The sequence below is a fragment of the Alosa sapidissima genome, chromosome 21, assembly GCF_018492685.1.
Source record: "Alosa sapidissima isolate fAloSap1 chromosome 21, fAloSap1.pri, whole genome shotgun sequence".
Classification (NCBI taxonomy): domain Eukaryota; kingdom Metazoa; phylum Chordata; class Actinopteri; order Clupeiformes; family Clupeidae; genus Alosa; species Alosa sapidissima.
The window spans coordinates 29,013,524-29,029,011 of NC_055977.1; positions in this window are offsets into that span (position 1 = coordinate 29,013,524).

Genomic DNA, 15,488 nt, shown 5'->3' on the forward strand with positions numbered 1-15,488 from the left:
ATTTCTCTGGCTGTTGCAATTGATGTCAATGATTATTAATAGGAATGCACTCAGTAAACAGCACACCAAACAGAAAGCAAACAGTTACAAACAGGCACTTGGCGTCGTAAGAGATCGCACGATCGCACGCACGCACGCACGCACGGACGCACGCACGCATGAACTTGCGATTGCGATGACCACCAGACAGCATAGCGTAAAACAATCGGGTGGCAGGGGCGGGTACGGTTCCTAGCCGGATTCGAACCGGCGATGCTACTGGCACACTCATTGAAATAGACACGTCTTCTCAACAGAGCTATGGAGGCGCTTCTTAACACAGTGCTCGGTGTTATGTACATTATTAGAGTCTCGTGACGCTGGCTATTGCGTGCAGCCTAGGTCATATTTCGTAAAATTGATTTTTATTTCTCTGGCTGTTGCAATTGATATCAATGATTAGTATGAATGCCCTCAGTAAACAGCAAACCAAACAGAAAGCAAACAGTTCAGTCAGGCACTTGGCTTTATAAGAGATTGTGCGTGCCAGCCAGCACGTGTGCACACACAAGCAAGCACGGCTTTGAGATCGCGATGAGCACCGGACACCAACAGCTGTTTTTATTTCTCTGGCTGTTGCAATTGATGTCAATGATTATTAATAGGAATGCACTCAGTAAACAGCACACCAAACAGAAAGCAAACAGTTACAAACAGGCACTTGGCTTCGTAAGAGATCGCACGATCGCACGCACGCACGCACGGCTTGCGATCGCGATGACCACCAGACAGCGTAGCGTAAAACAATCGGGTGGCAGGGGCAGGCACGGCTCCTTGCCGGATTCGAACCGGCGATGCTACTTGCACACTCATTGAAATAGCCAGGTCTTCTCAACAGAGCTACGGAGGCGCTTCTTAACGCAGTGCTCGGTGTTTTGTACATTATTAGAGTCTCGTGACGCTGGCAATTGCGTGCAGCCTAGGTCATATTTTTTAAAATTGATTTTTATTTCTCTGGTTGTTGCAATTGATATCAATGATTAGTATGAATGCCCTCAGTAAACAGCAAACCAAACAGAAAGCAAACAGTTACAAACAGTCAGGCAATTGGCTTTATAAGAGATTGTGCGTGCCAGCCAGCACGTACGCACACACAAGCACGCACGGCTTTGAGATCGCGATGAGCACCGGACACCGGACAGTTGTTTTTATTTCTCTGGCTGTTGCAATTGATGTCAATGATTATTAATAGGAATGCACTCAGTAAACAGCACACCAAACAGAAAGCAAACAGTTACAAACAGGGACTTGGCGTCGTAAGAGATCGCACGATCGCACGCACGCACGCACGCACGGACGCACGCACGCATGAACTTGCGATCGAGATGACCACCAGACAGCGTAGCGTAAAACAATCGGGTGGCAGGGGCAGGCACGGCTCCTTGCCGGATTCGGACCGGCGTTGCTACTGGCACACTCATTGAAATAGCCAGGTCTTCTCAACAGAGCTACGGAGGCGCTTCTTAACACAGTGCTCGGTGTTATGTACATTATTAGAGTCTCGTGACGCTGGCTATTGCGTGCAGCCTAGGTCACATTTCGTAAAATTGATTTTTATTTCTCTGGCTGTTGCAATTGATATCAATGATTAGTATGAATGCCCTCAGTAAACAGCAAACCAAACAGAAAGCAAACAGTTACAAACAGTCAGGCACTTGGCTTTTTAAGAGATTGTCCGTGCCAGCCAGCACGTACGCACACACAAGCACGCACGGCTTTGAGATCGCGATGAGCACCGGACACCGGACAGCTGTTTTTATTTCTCTGGCTGTTGCAATTGATGTCAATGATTATTAATAGGAATGCACTCAGTAAACAGCACACCAAACAGAAAGCAAACAGTTACAAACAGGCACTTGGCGTCGTAAGAGATCGCACGATCGCACGCACGCACGCACGCACGGACGCACGCACGCATGAACTTGCGATTGCGATGACCACCAGACAGCATAGCGTAAAACAATCGGGTGGCAGGGGCGGGTACGGTTCCTAGCCGGATTCGAACCGGCGATGCTACTGGCACACTCATTGAAATAGACACGTCTTCTCAACAGAGCTATGGAGGCGCTTCTTAACACAGTGCTCGGTGTTATGTACATTATTAGAGTCTCGTGACGCTGGCTATTGCGTGCAGCCTAGGTCATATTTCGTAAAATTGATTTTTATTTCTCTGGCTGTTGCAATTGATATCAATGATTAGTATGAATGCCCTCAGTAAACAGCAAACCAAACAGAAAGCAAACAGTTCAGTCAGGCACTTGGCTTTATAAGAGATTGTGCGTGCCAGCCAGCACGTGTGCACACACAAGCAAGCACGGCTTTGAGATCGCGATGAGCACCGGACACCAACAGCTGTTTTTATTTCTCTGGCTGTTGCAATTGATGTCAATGATTATTAATAGGAATGCACTCAGTAAACAGCACACCAAACAGAAAGCAAACAGTTACAAACAGGCACTTGGCTTCGTAAGAGATCGCACGATCGCACGCACGCACGCACGGCTTGCGATCGCGATGACCACCAGACAGCGTAGCGTAAAACAATCGGGTGGCAGGGGCAGGCACGGCTCCTTGCCGGATTCGAACCGGCGATGCTACTTGCACACTCATTGAAATAGCCAGGTCTTCTCAACAGAGCTACGGAGGCGCTTCTTAACGCAGTGCTCGGTGTTTTGTACATTATTAGAGTCTCGTGACGCTGGCAATTGCGTGCAGCCTAGGTCATATTTTTTAAAATTGATTTTTATTTCTCTGGTTGTTGCAATTGATATCAATGATTAGTATGAATGCCCTCAGTAAACAGCAAACCAAACAGAAAGCAAACAGTTACAAACAGTCAGGCACTTGGCTTTATAAGAGATTGTGCGTGCCAGCCAGCACTTATGCACACACAAGCACGCACGGCTTTGAGATCGCGACGGCTTTGAGATCGCGATGAGCACCGGACACCAACAGCTGTTTTTATTTCTCTGGCTGTTGCAATTGATGTCAATGATTATTAATAGGAATGCACTCAGTAAACAGCACACCAAACAGAAAGCAAACAGTTAAAAACAGGCACTTGGCTTCGTAAGAGATCGCACGATCGCACGCAAACACGCACGCACGCACGGACTTGCGATCGCGATGACCACCAGACAGCGTAGCGTAAAACAATCGGGTGGCAGGGGCAGGCACGGCTCCTTGCCGGATTCGAACCGGCGATGCTACTGGCACACTCATTGAAATAGCCAGGTCTTCTCAACAGAGCTACGGAGGCGCTTCTCAACGCAGTGCTCGGTGTCATTTACATTATTGGAGTCTCGTGACGCTGGCTATTGCGTGCAGCCTAGGTCATATTTCTTAAAATTGATTTTTATTTCTCTGGCTGTTGCAATTGATATCAATGATTAGTATGAATGCCCTCAGTAAACAGCAAACCAAACAGAAAGCAAACAGTTACAAACAGTCAGGCACTTGGCTTTATAAGAGATTGTGCGTGCCAGCCAGCACGTACGCACACACAAGCACGCACGGCTTTGAGATCGCGATGAGCACCGGACACCGGACAGCTGTTTTTATTTCTCTGGCTGTTGCAATTGATGTCAATGATTATTAATAGGAATGCACTCAGTAAACACCACACCAAACAGAAAGCAAACAGTTACAAACAGGCACTTGGCTTCGTAAGAGATCGCACGATCGCACGCACGCACGCACGCACGCACGGACTTGCGATCGCGATGACCACCAGACAGCGTAGCGTAAAACAATCGGGTGGCAGGGGCAGGCACGGCTCCTTGCCAGATTCGAACTGGCGATGCTACTGGCACACTCATTGAAATAGCCAGGTCTTCTCAACAGAGCTACGGAGGCGCTTCTCAACGAAGTGCTCGGTGTCATTTACATTATTGGAGTCTCGTGACGCTGGCTATTGCGTGCAGCCTAGGTCACATTTCGTAAAATTGATTTTTATTTCTCTGGCTGTTGCAATTGATATCAATGATTAGTATGAATGCCCTCAGTTAAGCAAACCAAACAGAAAGCAAACAGTTACAAACAGTCAGGCACTTGGCTTTTTAAGAGATTGTCCGTGCCAGCCAGCACGTACGCACACACAAGCACGCACGGCTTTGAGATCGCGATGAGCACCGGACACCGGACAGCTGTTTTTATTTCTCTGGCTGTTGCAATTGATGTCAATGATTATTAATAGGAATGCACTCAGTAAACAGCACACCAAACAGAAAGCAAACAGTTACAAACAGGCACTTGGCGTCGTAAGAGATCGCACGATCGCACGCACGCACGCACGCACGGACGCACGCACGCATGAACTTGCGATCGAGATGACCACCATACAGCGTAGCGTAAAACAATCGGGTGGCAGGGGCAGGCACGGCTCCTTGCCGGATTCGGACCGGCGTTGCTACTGGCACACTCATTGAAATAGACACGTCTTCTCAACAGAGCTATGGAGGCGCTTCTTAACACAGTGCTCGGTGTTATGTACATTATTAGAGTCTCGTGACGCTGGCTATTGCGTGCAGCCTAGGTCATATTTCGTAAAATTGATTTTTATTTCTCTGGCTGTTGCAATTGATATCAATGATTAGTATGAATGCCCTCAGTAAACAGCAAACCAAACAGAAAGCAAACAGTTCAGTCAGGCACTTGGCTTTATAAGAGATTGTGCGTGCCAGCCAGCACGTATGCACACACAAGCAAGCACGGCTTTGAGATCGCGATGAGCACCGGACACCAACAGCTGTTTTTATTTCTCTGGCTGTTGCAATTGATGTCAATGATTATTAATAGGAATGCACTCAGTAAACAGCACACCAAACAGAAAGCAAACAGTTACAAACAGGCACTTGGCTTCGTAAGAGATCGCACGATCGCACGCACGCACGCACGGCTTGCGATCGCGATGACCACCAGACAGCGTAGCGTAAAACAATCGGGTGGCAGGGGCAGGCACGGCTCCTTACCGGATTCGAACCGGCGATGCTACTTGCACACTCATTGAAATAGCCAGGTCTTCTCAACAGAGCTACGGAGGCGCTTCTTAACGCAGTGCTCGGTGTTATGTACATTATTAGAGTCTCGTGACGCTGGCTATTGCGTGCAGCCTAGGTCATATTTTTTAAAATTGATTTTTATTTCTCTGGTTGTTGCAATTGATATCAATGATTAGTATGAATGCCCTCAGTAAACAGCAAACCAAACAGAAAGCAAACAGTTACAAACAGTCAGGCAATTGGCTTTATAAGAGATTGTGCGTGCCAGCCAGCACGTACGCACACACAAGCACGCACGGCTTTGAGATCGCGATGAGCACCGGACACCGGACAGTTGTTTTTATTTCTCTGGCTGTTGCAATTGATGTCAATGATTATTAATAGGAATGCACTCAGTAAACAGCACACCAAACAGAAAGCAAACAGTTACAAACAGGGACTTGGCGTCGTAAGAGATCGCACGATCGCACGCACGCACGCACGCACGCACGGACGCACGCACGCATGAACTTGCGATCGAGATGACCACCAGACAGCGTAGCGTAAAACAATCGGGTGGCAGGGGCAGGCACGGCTCCTTGCCGGATTCGGACCGGCGTTGCTACTGGCACACTCATTGAAATAGCCAGGTCTTCTCAACAGAGCTACGGAGGCGCTTCTTAACACAGTGCTCGGTGTTATGTACATTATTAGAGTCTCGTGACGCTGGCTATTGCGTGCAGCCTAGGTCACATTTCGTAAAATTGATTTTTATTTCTCTGGCTGTTGCAATTGATATCAATGATTAGTATGAATGCCCTCAGTAAACAGCAAACCAAACAGAAAGCAAACAGTTACAAACAGTCAGGCACTTGGCTTTTTAAGAGATTGTCCGTGCCAGCCAGCACGTACGCACACACAAGCACGCACGGCTTTGAGATCGCGATGAGCACCGGACACCGGACAGCTGTTTTTATTTCTCTGGCTGTTGCAATTGATGTCAATGATTATTAATAGGAATGCACTCAGTAAACAGCACACCAAACAGAAAGCAAACAGTTACAAACAGGCACTTGGCGTCGTAAGAGATCGCACGATCGCACGCACGCACGCACGCACGGACGCACGCACGCATGAACTTGCGATTGCGATGACCACCAGACAGCATAGCGTAAAACAATCGGGTGGCAGGGGCGGGTACGGTTCCTAGCCGGATTCGAACCGGCGATGCTACTGGCACACTCATTGAAATAGACACGTCTTCTCAACAGAGCTATGGAGGCGCTTCTTAACACAGTGCTCGGTGTTATGTACATTATTAGAGTCTCGTGACGCTGGCTATTGCGTGCAGCCTAGGTCATATTTCGTAAAATTGATTTTTATTTCTCTGGCTGTTGCAATTGATATCAATGATTAGTATGAATGCCCTCAGTAAACAGCAAACCAAACAGAAAGCAAACAGTTCAGTCAGGCACTTGGCTTTATAAGAGATTGTGCGTGCCAGCCAGCACGTGTGCACACACAAGCAAGCACGGCTTTGAGATCGCGATGAGCACCGGACACCAACAGCTGTTTTTATTTCTCTGGCTGTTGCAATTGATGTCAATGATTATTAATAGGAATGCACTCAGTAAACAGCACACCAAACAGAAAGCAAACAGTTACAAACAGGCACTTGGCTTCGTAAGAGATCGCACGATCGCACGCACGCACGCACGGCTTGCGATCGCGATGACCACCAGACAGCGTAGCGTAAAACAATCGGGTGGCAGGGGCAGGCACGGCTCCTTGCCGGATTCGAACCGGCGATGCTACTTGCACACTCATTGAAATAGCCAGGTCTTCTCAACAGAGCTACGGAGGCGCTTCTTAACGCAGTGCTCGGTGTTTTGTACATTATTAGAGTCTCGTGACGCTGGCAATTGCGTGCAGCCTAGGTCATATTTTTTAAAATTGATTTTTATTTCTCTGGTTGTTGCAATTGATATCAATGATTAGTATGAATGCCCTCAGTAAACAGCAAACCAAACAGAAAGCAAACAGTTACAAACAGTCAGGCAATTGGCTTTATAAGAGATTGTGCGTGCCAGCCAGCACGTACGCACACACAAGCACGCACGGCTTTGAGATCGCGATGAGCACCGGACACCGGACAGTTGTTTTTATTTCTCTGGCTGTTGCAATTGATGTCAATGATTATTAATAGGAATGCACTCAGTAAACAGCACACCAAACAGAAAGCAAACAGTTACAAACAGGGACTTGGCGTCGTAAGAGATCGCACGATCGCACGCACGCACGCACGCACGGACGCACGCACGCATGAACTTGCGATCGAGATGACCACCAGACAGCGTAGCGTAAAACAATCGGGTGGCAGGGGCAGGCACGGCTCCTTGCCGGATTCGGATCGGCGTTGCTACTGGCACACTCATTGAAATAGACACGTCTTCTCAACAGAGCTATGGAGGCGCTTCTTAACACAGTGCTCGGTGTTATGTACATTATTAGAGTCTCGTGACGCTGGCTATTGCGTGCAGCCTAGGTCATATTTCGTAAAATTGATTTTTATTTCTCTGGCTGTTGCAATTGATATCAATGATTAGTATGAATGCCCTCAGTAAACAGCAAACCAAACAGAAAGCAAACAGTTCAGTCAGGCACTTGGCTTTATAAGAGATTGTGCGTGCCAGCCAGCACGTATGCACACACAAGCAAGCACGGCTTTGAGATCGCGATGAGCACCGGACACCAACAGCTGTTTTTATTTCTCTGGCTGTTGCAATTGATGTCAATGATTATTAATAGGAATGCACTCAGTAAACAGCACACCAAACAGAAAGCAAACAGTTACAAACAGGCACTTGGCTTCGTAAGAGATCGCACGATCGCACGCACGCACGCACGGCTTGCGATCGCGATGACCACCAGACAGCGTAGCGTAAAACAATCGGGTGGCAGGGGCAGGCACGGCTCCTTACCGGATTCGAACCGGCGATGCTACTTGCACACTCATTGAAATAGCCAGGTCTTCTCAACAGAGCTACGGAGGCGCTTCTTAACGCAGTGCTCGGTGTTATGTACATTATTAGAGTCTCGTGACGCTGGCTATTGCGTGCAGCCTAGGTCATATTTTTTAAAATTGATTTTTATTTCTCTGGTTGTTGCAATTGATATCAATGATTAGTATGAATGCCCTCAGTAAACAGCAAACCAAACAGAAAGCAAACAGTTACAAACAGTCAGGCAATTGGCTTTATAAGAGATTGTGCGTGCCAGCCAGCACGTACGCACACACAAGCACGCACGGCTTTGAGATCGCGATGAGCACCGGACACCGGACAGTTGTTTTTATTTCTCTGGCTGTTGCAATTGATGTCAATGATTATTAATAGGAATGCACTCAGTAAACAGCACACCAAACAGAAAGCAAACAGTTACAAACAGGGACTTGGCGTCGTAAGAGATCGCACGATCGCACGCACGCACGCACGCACGCACGGACGCACGCACGCATGAACTTGCGATCGAGATGACCACCAGACAGCGTAGCGTAAAACAATCGGGTGGCAGGGGCAGGCACGGCTCCTTGCCGGATTCGGACCGGCGTTGCTACTGGCACACTCATTGAAATAGCCAGGTCTTCTCAACAGAGCTACGGAGGCGCTTCTTAACACAGTGCTCGGTGTTATGTACATTATTAGAGTCTCGTGACGCTGGCTATTGCGTGCAGCCTAGGTCACATTTCGTAAAATTGATTTTTATTTCTCTGGCTGTTGCAATTGATATCAATGATTAGTATGAATGCCCTCAGTAAACAGCAAACCAAACAGAAAGCAAACAGTTACAAACAGTCAGGCACTTGGCTTTTTAAGAGATTGTCCGTGCCAGCCAGCACGTACGCACACACAAGCACGCACGGCTTTGAGATCGCGATGAGCACCGGACACCGGACAGCTGTTTTTATTTCTCTGGCTGTTGCAATTGATGTCAATGATTATTAATAGGAATGCACTCAGTAAACAGCACACCAAACAGAAAGCAAACAGTTACAAACAGGCACTTGGCGTCGTAAGAGATCGCACGATCGCACGCACGCACGCACGCACGGACGCACGCACGCATGAACTTGCGATTGCGATGACCACCAGACAGCATAGCGTAAAACAATCGGGTGGCAGGGGCGGGTACGGTTCCTAGCCGGATTCGAACCGGCGATGCTACTGGCACACTCATTGAAATAGACACGTCTTCTCAACAGAGCTATGGAGGCGCTTCTTAACACAGTGCTCGGTGTTATGTACATTATTAGAGTCTCGTGACGCTGGCTATTGCGTGCAGCCTAGGTCATATTTCGTAAAATTGATTTTTATTTCTCTGGCTGTTGCAATTGATATCAATGATTAGTATGAATGCCCTCAGTAAACAGCAAACCAAACAGAAAGCAAACAGTTCAGTCAGGCACTTGGCTTTATAAGAGATTGTGCGTGCCAGCCAGCACGTGTGCACACACAAGCAAGCACGGCTTTGAGATCGCGATGAGCACCGGACACCAACAGCTGTTTTTATTTCTCTGGCTGTTGCAATTGATGTCAATGATTATTAATAGGAATGCACTCAGTAAACAGCACACCAAACAGAAAGCAAACAGTTACAAACAGGCACTTGGCTTCGTAAGAGATCGCACGATCGCACGCACGCACGCACGGCTTGCGATCGCGATGACCACCAGACAGCGTAGCGTAAAACAATCGGGTGGCAGGGGCAGGCACGGCTCCTTGCCGGATTCGAACCGGCGATGCTACTTGCACACTCATTGAAATAGCCAGGTCTTCTCAACAGAGCTACGGAGGCGCTTCTTAACGCAGTGCTCGGTGTTTTGTACATTATTAGAGTCTCGTGACGCTGGCAATTGCGTGCAGCCTAGGTCATATTTTTTAAAATTGATTTTTATTTCTCTGGTTGTTGCAATTGATATCAATGATTAGTATGAATGCCCTCAGTAAACAGCAAACCAAACAGAAAGCAAACAGTTACAAACAGTCAGGCAATTGGCTTTATAAGAGATTGTGCGTGCCAGCCAGCACGTACGCACACACAAGCACGCACGGCTTTGAGATCGCGATGAGCACCGGACACCGGACAGTTGTTTTTATTTCTCTGGCTGTTGCAATTGATGTCAATGATTATTAATAGGAATGCACTCAGTAAACAGCACACCAAACAGAAAGCAAACAGTTACAAACAGGGACTTGGCGTCGTAAGAGATCGCACGATCGCACGCACGCACGCACGCACGGACGCACGCACGCATGAACTTGCGATCGAGATGACCACCAGACAGCGTAGCGTAAAACAATCGGGTGGCAGGGGCAGGCACGGCTCCTTGCCGGATTCGGATCGGCGTTGCTACTGGCACACTCATTGAAATAGACACGTCTTCTCAACAGAGCTATGGAGGCGCTTCTTAACACAGTGCTCGGTGTTATGTACATTATTAGAGTCTCGTGACGCTGGCTATTGCGTGCAGCCTAGGTCATATTTCGTAAAATTGATTTTTATTTCTCTGGCTGTTGCAATTGATATCAATGATTAGTATGAATGCCCTCAGTAAACAGCAAACCAAACAGAAAGCAAACAGTTCAGTCAGGCACTTGGCTTTATAAGAGATTGTGCGTGCCAGCCAGCACGTATGCACACACAAGCAAGCACGGCTTTGAGATCGCGATGAGCACCGGACACCAACAGCTGTTTTTATTTCTCTGGCTGTTGCAATTGATGTCAATGATTATTAATAGGAATGCACTCAGTAAACAGCACACCAAACAGAAAGCAAACAGTTACAAACAGGCACTTGGCTTCGTAAGAGATCGCACGATCGCACGCACGCACGCACGGCTTGCGATCGCGATGACCACCAGACAGCGTAGCGTAAAACAATCGGGTGGCAGGGGCAGGCACGGCTCCTTACCGGATTCGAACCGGCGATGCTACTTGCACACTCATTGAAATAGCCAGGTCTTCTCAACAGAGCTACGGAGGCGCTTCTTAACGCAGTGCTCGGTGTTATGTACATTATTAGAGTCTCGTGACGCTGGCTATTGCGTGCAGCCTAGGTCATATTTTTTAAAATTGATTTTTATTTCTCTGGTTGTTGCAATTGATATCAATGATTAGTATGAATGCCCTCAGTAAACAGCAAACCAAACAGAAAGCAAACAGTTACAAACAGTCAGGCAATTGGCTTTATAAGAGATTGTGCGTGCCAGCCAGCACGTACGCACACACAAGCACGCACGGCTTTGAGATCGCGATGAGCACCGGACACCGGACAGTTGTTTTTATTTCTCTGGCTGTTGCAATTGATGTCAATGATTATTAATAGGAATGCACTCAGTAAACAGCACACCAAACAGAAAGCAAACAGTTACAAACAGGGACTTGGCGTCGTAAGAGATCGCACGATCGCACGCACGCACGCACGCACGCACGGACGCACGCACGCATGAACTTGCGATCGAGATGACCACCAGACAGCGTAGCGTAAAACAATCGGGTGGCAGGGGCAGGCACGGCTCCTTGCCGGATTCGGACCGGCGTTGCTACTGGCACACTCATTGAAATAGCCAGGTCTTCTCAACAGAGCTACGGAGGCGCTTCTTAACACAGTGCTCGGTGTTATGTACATTATTAGAGTCTCGTGACGCTGGCTATTGCGTGCAGCCTAGGTCACATTTCGTAAAATTGATTTTTATTTCTCTGGCTGTTGCAATTGATATCAATGATTAGTATGAATGCCCTCAGTAAACAGCAAACCAAACAGAAAGCAAACAGTTACAAACAGTCAGGCACTTGGCTTTTTAAGAGATTGTCCGTGCCAGCCAGCACGTACGCACACACAAGCACGCACGGCTTTGAGATCGCGATGAGCACCGGACACCGGACAGCTGTTTTTATTTCTCTGGCTGTTGCAATTGATGTCAATGATTATTAATAGGAATGCACTCAGTAAACAGCACACCAAACAGAAAGCAAACAGTTACAAACAGGCACTTGGCGTCGTAAGAGATCGCACGATCGCACGCACGCACGCACGCACGGACGCACGCACGCATGAACTTGCGATTGCGATGACCACCAGACAGCATAGCGTAAAACAATCGGGTGGCAGGGGCGGGTACGGTTCCTAGCCGGATTCGAACCGGCGATGCTACTGGCACACTCATTGAAATAGACACGTCTTCTCAACAGAGCTATGGAGGCGCTTCTTAACACAGTGCTCGGTGTTATGTACATTATTAGAGTCTCGTGACGCTGGCTATTGCGTGCAGCCTAGGTCATATTTCGTAAAATTGATTTTTATTTCTCTGGCTGTTGCAATTGATATCAATGATTAGTATGAATGCCCTCAGTAAACAGCAAACCAAACAGAAAGCAAACAGTTCAGTCAGGCACTTGGCTTTATAAGAGATTGTGCGTGCCAGCCAGCACGTGTGCACACACAAGCAAGCACGGCTTTGAGATCGCGATGAGCACCGGACACCAACAGCTGTTTTTATTTCTCTGGCTGTTGCAATTGATGTCAATGATTATTAATAGGAATGCACTCAGTAAACAGCACACCAAACAGAAAGCAAACAGTTACAAACAGGCACTTGGCTTCGTAAGAGATCGCACGATCGCACGCACGCACGCACGGCTTGCGATCGCGATGACCACCAGACAGCGTAGCGTAAAACAATCGGGTGGCAGGGGCAGGCACGGCTCCTTGCCGGATTCGAACCGGCGATGCTACTTGCACACTCATTGAAATAGCCAGGTCTTCTCAACAGAGCTACGGAGGCGCTTCTTAACGCAGTGCTCGGTGTTTTGTACATTATTAGAGTCTCGTGACGCTGGCAATTGCGTGCAGCCTAGGTCATATTTTTTAAAATTGATTTTTATTTCTCTGGTTGTTGCAATTGATATCAATGATTAGTATGAATGCCCTCAGTAAACAGCAAACCAAACAGAAAGCAAACAGTTACAAACAGTCAGGCAATTGGCTTTATAAGAGATTGTGCGTGCCAGCCAGCACGTACGCACACACAAGCACGCACGGCTTTGAGATCGCGATGAGCACCGGACACCGGACAGTTGTTTTTATTTCTCTGGCTGTTGCAATTGATGTCAATGATTATTAATAGGAATGCACTCAGTAAACAGCACACCAAACAGAAAGCAAACAGTTACAAACAGGGACTTGGCGTCGTAAGAGATCGCACGATCGCACGCACGCACGCACGCACGGACGCACGCACGCATGAACTTGCGATCGAGATGACCACCAGACAGCGTAGCGTAAAACAATCGGGTGGCAGGGGCAGGCACGGCTCCTTGCCGGATTCGGATCGGCGTTGCTACTGGCACACTCATTGAAATAGCCAGGTCTTCTCAACAGAGCTACGGAGGCGCTTCTTAACACAGTGCTCGGTGTTATGTACATTATTAGAGTCTCGTGACGCTGGCTATTGCGTGCAGCCTAGGTCACATTTCGTAAAATTGATTTTTATTTCTCTGGCTGTTGCAATTGATATCAATGATTAGTATGAATGCCCTCAGTAAACAGCAAACCAAACAGAAAGCAAACAGTTACAAACAGTCAGGCACTTGGCTTTTTAAGAGATTGTCCGTGCCAGCCAGCACGTACGCACACACAAGCACGCACGGCTTTGAGATCGCGATGAGCACCGGACACCGGACAGCTGTTTTTATTTCTCTGGCTGTTGCAATTGATGTCAATGATTATTAATAGGAATGCACTCAGTAAACAGCACACCAAACAGAAAGCAAACAGTTACAAACAGGCACTTGGCGTCGTAAGAGATCGCACGATCGCACGCACGCACGCACGCACGCACGCACGGACGCACGCACGCATGAACTTGCGATTGCGATGACCACCAGACAGCATAGCGTAAAACAATCGGGTGGCAGGGGCGGGTACGGTTCCTAGCCGGATTCGAACCGGCGATGCTACTGGCACACTCATTGAAATAGCCAGGTCTTCTCAACAGAGCTACGGAGGCGCTTCTCAACGAAGTGCTCGGTGTCATTTGCATTATTGGAGTCTCGTGACGCTGGCTATTGCGTGCAGCCTAGGTCATATTTCGTAAAATTGATTTTTATTTCTCTGGCTGTTGCAATTGATATCAATGATTAGTATGAATGCCCTCAGTAAACAGCAAACCAAACAGAAAGCAAACAGTTACAAACAGTCAGGCACTTGGCTTTATAAGAGATTGTGCTTGCCAGCCAGCACGTACGCACACACAAGCACGCACGGCTTTGAGATCGCGATGAGCACCGGACACCGGACAGCTGTTTTTATTTCTCTGGCTGTTGCAATTGATGTCAATGATTATTAATAGGAATGCACTCAGTAAACAGCACACCAAACAGAAAGCAAACAGTTACAAACAGGCACTTGGCGTCGTAAGAGATCGCACGATCGCACGCACGCACGCACGCACGCACGGACGCACGCACGCAGGAACTTGCGATTGCGATGACCACCAGACAGCATAGCGTAAAACAATCGGGTGGCAGGGGCGGGTACGATTCCTAGCCGGATTCGAACCAGCGATGCTACTGGCACACTCATTGAAATAGACACGTCTTCTCAACAGAGCTATGGAGGCGCTTCTTAACACAGTGCTCGGTGTTATGTACATTATTAGAGTCTCGTGACGCTGGCTATTGCGTGCATCCTAGGTCATATTTCGTAAAATTGATTTTTATTTCTCTGGCTGTTGCAATTGATATCAATGATTAGTATGAATGCCCTCAGTAAACAGCAAACCAAACAGAAAGCAAACAGTTCAGTCAGGCACTTGGCTTTATAAGAGATTGTGCGTGCCAGCCAGCACGTATGCACACACAAGCACGCACGGCTTTGAGATCGCGATGAGCACCGGACACCAACAGCTGTTTTTATTTCTCTGGCTGTTGCAATTGATGTCAATGATTATTAATAGGAATGCACTCAGTAAACAGCACACCAAACAGAAAGCAAACAGTTACAAACAGGCACTTGGCTTCGTAAGAGATCGCACTATCGCACGCACGCACGCACGCACGCATGGACTTGCGATCGCGATGACCACCAGACAGCGTAGCGTAAAACAATCGGGTGGCAGGGGCAGGCACGGCTCCTTGCCGGATTCGAACTGGCGATGCTACTGGCACACTCATTGAAATAGCCAGGTCTTCTCAACAGAGCTACGGAGGCGCTTCTCAACGAAGTGCTCGGTGTCATTTACATTATTGGAGTCTCGTGACGCTGGCTATTGCGTGCAGCCTAGGTCACATTTCGTAAAATTGATTTTTATTTCTCTGGCTGTTGCAATTGATATCAATGATTAGTATGAATGCCCTCAGTTAAGCAAACCAAACAGAAAGCAAACAGTTACAAACAGTCAGGCACTTGGC